Below are 5,574 nucleotides of genomic sequence, written 5' to 3'. Positions count from 1 at the left end.
TTATATAGCCCAATGGTTTGATTTCCCCCCTCCCCCTCCCTTTTCTATATAAAGTTTCTTTAATACAGGAAAAGAGCAGAATGATGTCAACAGACAATATTAATCCCTTATCTCTTAGAAATAAGATCTACCATATTGAGAAAAAAATCCAGCTCATGAACAAGGGAACAGATATTTGAAAAAAATTACTACAAAGAGTTATTTGCAAATATAATGTTTCCATACAACTTAATCTAATTCATAAATAATGACACATCTCTTGTGCTTTTCAATGTGGGAGGAAAACCCGATGCAAATGCAGACAAGATTCAGAAAAGCTATAAGCTGTTCTCTGTTCACTTTAGTATAATAGGCACATCTTTTGTATATATTATTTACCCACATATCATGGTATGTCCACAGACAGCTGGAACAAAAATGATTAGTAATTGGACACGCTTGACGTAGAATGTGAAATGTCAAAGGAAGATTATAGCTAAACCATCAGCTGAGCTTCTTGGTCAAATATTTTGCTGGACCCCCTTCTCCTTGAAACCAGGGCCTTTGAAGACAATCGCTCTGGAAGGATGTTACGATAATAAGGTGAATTACTGCAAAAATCAATCAACCATCAAATTAAAGAGGATTGCACAAAATCCAAAATCTAATAGGATCGTAGTTCAGCCATGAAATATCAGGGATATTTCTAGTGTTTGTTTCATATATTTTTTTTCATGATTAGGAAGTCTGTTTATTGTGGTTTTACATTAACATATGATTTCTGTTTTTAAAGGCCTTCATGAATTTTTGTTTGACATATTTGGTCATATTGTTTGACATAAGAGAAAATGTCCTTATAAGAACATATTTGAGAGAAAAAGTCCTTAGAAGTAATGTATTTTATGACGAAAATATGCATTTGTAATCACACTTTATTTGTCAAACTACAATTTCTAAACCTATTTTATCCCAGAATACACACTTTGTTATATATTTTGGTACATTTTGAACCAAAACCTATATTTCATAATTTTGAGAAGTGAAATTTGAAGGACTCATACCTTGATAGATCAGATCACAATAAAATCAGTTTAGACTTTATCACATGTACGCACTATCCCACTATTGTTGCATGATCATTGATAGTGGATACATATTGTGGTGAGCACCTTAAATATTGCATATTTCTTCATCACTACAGTTACGACAATTTACCAATCTGTGGTCCCATGATCTTATTTCTGCACACACTCATAACCCTGCCTTCTTGCACTACTGCTGTTCCTTAATTTTAATTTTTAGTGCAATTGCATAATTCCAGCATTGAAAAACAAAAACAAAAATGGCAAATATACTATACTATACTATACTATACTATACTATACGGACAGATAATACATACTAATATGCTTTTTTTATATTCCACTGTATCTCCTTGAGGGGACTCATGGCAGATTACGGAACACATATACGACATTCAATGCCATTATACAATGAATAAGGACAGACAACACATAAACAGAAATAAAGTCTTTTCCCAACTTTTCCATTTCTGGTGTCTGGAGGATGTGCTTGACTCCGGCCATGGGGTGTTCATGTTTGCGTGTGTGCGTGCTGTCACTCCATCTTCCATGCAAAGGAGCTTTGTCATCCTTCGATGTCGTCTTGATCAAATCGCTGGCATGTCCTTATGGGTACCTTTTATTACCTCCCCGCTTAAAGCAGTACCTATTTATTTACCCACATTTCTATTTTTGATCTGCTAGGTGTGTAGGAAGCTGGGGTGCTCACCCCAACCCGGGCTTGAACTGCCAACCTTTTGATCAGCAGGTTTTTCTGCATCTTAGAGATTTAACCTGCTGTGCTAAGCCTGGTTAGCTTGTGAATAGTGAGAGGAAGGAAGGAGAGAGGGGAGAAGAAGAGAATCATTGCTCCCAAAGTTACTTTATTGGTGGCATGCTAGCACAGAAGTGGAAAGATCCCATTGCACAAAGGTGGGAGATGGAAATGTTGAAGGATTGGGAGCTATTGCTTTAATAGCTAGGGACAGAGGAATCACAGGGAGTGTCTGACCAGCAATGAGAATATTGTGTGACAGTGACCATCACCAAAGGCTCACATATGTACTATCACATATATGTTTTCTCTCTGTGCATGTAAATTGTATGTGGTGGGTGGACCTGTGCATTAATTATGATGCTAATTTGCTTCCTATAATAATTCAAAGAGCTGGTAGAATATGACCCCCCTGTGTCCATAGAAGCAATATACGTGGTTTCACTTGATCACAATTTTACTTATTCACTTAGGGCTTAATGTACCAGCCAAATCCTCTTCTTGGCACCTCCATAATTGTCCCATTGAAAATAGTAGGATTTACTATTATCTGTGGTTTCGTGTATCCTTGCGAAATCCAGGAATGTATTCCCCATGGAAATTGAGGTAAACTGCACTTATTAAGATTTGATGGAGAGCTTGTGTTCTGCAGCCTCACTAACAAAATAAGATCAAGACACTATGCTGCCCAAAGCAAAGCTCTGGCCTCCCTTTCCAACTGCCTTTTATATACAGCAGTAAAACTGGACGTGGATTTTTATTTAACACCTTTAAAATAGATAATATAGTATCTTAATAAAGTTGTTTTGAACACTGATTTTAGCAATGGTAAGGTTGGACGTCATGTGCCTTATGATTTTAAATGCTTAAATAATGGAACCATATCTTAACAGGGACATAACATTAAACCACTCAAACCTCACTGAAATAATTTAATATTCTGTACTAAGTTGTAGGTTTTTTCGGGCTATATGGCCATGTTCTAGAGGCATTCTCTCCTGACATTTCACCTGCATCTATGGCAAGCATCCTCAGAGGTAGTGAGGTCTGTTGGAACTAGGAAAATTGGGTTTATATATCTGTGGAATGACCAGGGTGGAACAAAGAACTCTTGTCTGGTGGAGCTAGATGTGAATATTTCAATTAACCACCTTGATTAGCATATGATGTTCTGGCAGTTTTTGGTGTGGTTTGTTAGTGCTTGGGGGAATCTTTTGTTGAGAGGTGATTAGCTGTCCCTGATTGTTTCCTGTCTGTTATTTTGCTCTTGTAATTTTAGTGTTTTAAAATACTGGTAGCCAGATTTTGTTCATTTTCATGGTTTCCTCCTTTCTGTTGAAATTGTTCATGTGCTTATGGATTTCAAAGGCCTCTCTGTGTAGTCTGACATGGTGGTTGTTAGAGTGGTCCAGCATTTCTGTGTTCTCAAATAAGTATAACTGCTGTGCCTAGGTTGGTTCATCAGGTGCTCTGCTATGGCTGACTTCTCAGGCTGAAGTAGTCAGCAGTGCCTTTCATGTTCCTTGATTCGTGTTTGGGCAATGCTGCGTTTGGTGGTCCCTATGTAGACTTGTCCACAGCTGCATGGTAGCCTTCAACAATACATTCTGGACTAAGGCTGCAAACTCCAAAACATCATACATTGATCAGTGCTGATATATGTTCATACAGAGAATGTCAAAATTCACGCTTTTATGTGGGACCTTAAAAGCACATTTGAGTGTTTCTCACTTTTTGTGTCATGTGAAAATGTTGTTCGCACAGGAAAGCATGAAGAAGCTGATTCAGCTCCACTACCTTACTACTGTGTTTTTTTAAAACTTTGAACACAGGTTTGAGAAGTACAGCTCACAGGAATGTAACCCAACACATGATTAACTGTGAAATCTGATAATGCCTTCTTGGACATAAGCCCCACCATGATCACGGAATCTAGTTTCTAAAATAATAAGTTTCAGATTGCTCCATCAAAGGATTTCTGTGGAGGGGTTGACCTCATAAGTGAACTTCCAAATACAGAGCTATGTTTATTGAGGTACCTAGCAAAACAAGTTCTCTACTACGTGGTGTGGAACTAAGCCTTTTATAAACAATGCCTCATAATGCAATTTTTCTCATGAAACTCAATAATACCTGGACCCGTTCCCAAATACTCATCAAATGCAAGGAACATCCTGATTCTCAAACATTCCTTTGTAAGTTATTTTCTCAGCAAATACTTGGTGGCTGTTTAAATATTACATGAATAATCTGTAATTAATTTCAGGCAGCTTAGTATTGAGGTAGAGTGTTACACGCTGTCCTATTTGCTACCTTAGCATTGCCTTATTGCAGAGCAACTAGTAAGGAGAATTTTAATCTTCATTAAAATAGATCTGTAAGCAGACTGCCGTATCCGTACAATGAGAGCAGAGTAGAAGCTCTTGTTCATGGTATTTGTGTGTATGCGTGTGTCTTGCTGCTGCAGTTGTCACCATATGCCTTCAAATTGACTCCAGCTTATGGTGATTCTATCCTATGGGATTTTTTAAAAAAATACAAGCTTTATTCAGAAACAGTTTGCCATTACCTTTGTCTAAGGCAGGGTTAGTTTAGCTCATTTAAGGTCATTAGATTTCTTGGGCTGAACACGGTTTTAAACCACAATCTCCCAGAATCCTAGTCCAATACTCAAACCTCTACAACAATGTTTCTCAACCTGGGGGTCTGGACCCCTGTGGGGGTCATGAGGGGGTGTTAGAGGGGTCACCAAAGACCATCAGAAAACACAGTATTTTCTGTTAGTCATGGGGGTTCTGTGTGGGAAGTTTGGCCCAATTCTATTGTTGATGGGGTTCCGAATGCTCTTTGATTGTAGGTGAACTATAAATCCCAGCAACTACAACTCCCAAATATCGAGGTCTATTTTCCCCAAACTTCACCAGTGTTCACATTTGGGCATATTGAGTATTCGTGCCAAGTTTGGTCCAGATCCATCATTGTTGGAGTCTAGAGTGCTTTCTGGATATAGGCGAACTTCAACTCCCAAACTCAAGGTCAATGCCCACCAAACCCTTCCAGTATTTTCTGTTGGTCATGGGAATTCTGTGTACCAACTTTGGTTCAATTCCAAAGTTGATGGGGTTCAAAATGCTCTTTGATTGTAGGTGAACTATAAATCCCAGCAACTACAACTCCCAAATACTGAGGTCTATTTTCCACAAGTGCCACCAGTGTTCACATTTGGGCATATTGAGTATTCATGCCAAGTTTGGTCCAGATCCATCATTGTTCGAGTCCACACAACTCCCTGGATGTAGGAGAACTACAACTCCCAAATTCAAGGTCATTGCCTACCAGATCCTTCTAGTATTTTCTGTTGGTCATGGGAGTTCTGTGTGGCAAGTTTGGTTCAATTCCATCGCTGGTGGAGTCCAGAATGCTCTTTGATTGTAGGTGAACTATAAATTCCAGCAACTACAGCTCCCAAATGATAAAAATCAATCCCCCCAACCCCACCAGTATTCAAATTTGGGCATATCAGGTATTTGTGGCAAATAGGGTCCAGTGAATGAAACTACATCTGGCATATCAGATATTTACATTACAATTCATAGCAAAAATACAGTTATGAAGTAGCAATGAAAATAATGTTATGGTTGGGGGTCACCACAACATGAGGAACTGTATCAAGGAGTCGCGGCATTAAGAAGGTTGAGAAACACTGCTCTACAACATGCTTGTTCCATCATGACACACCTCCTCTTTTTGGTGTTTTTT

Source organism: Anolis sagrei, chromosome 3 (genome assembly GCF_037176765.1).
Source record: "Anolis sagrei isolate rAnoSag1 chromosome 3, rAnoSag1.mat, whole genome shotgun sequence".
NCBI lineage: Eukaryota > Metazoa > Chordata > Lepidosauria > Squamata > Dactyloidae > Anolis > Anolis sagrei.
Note: the sequence above shows the minus strand (reverse complement) of the source record.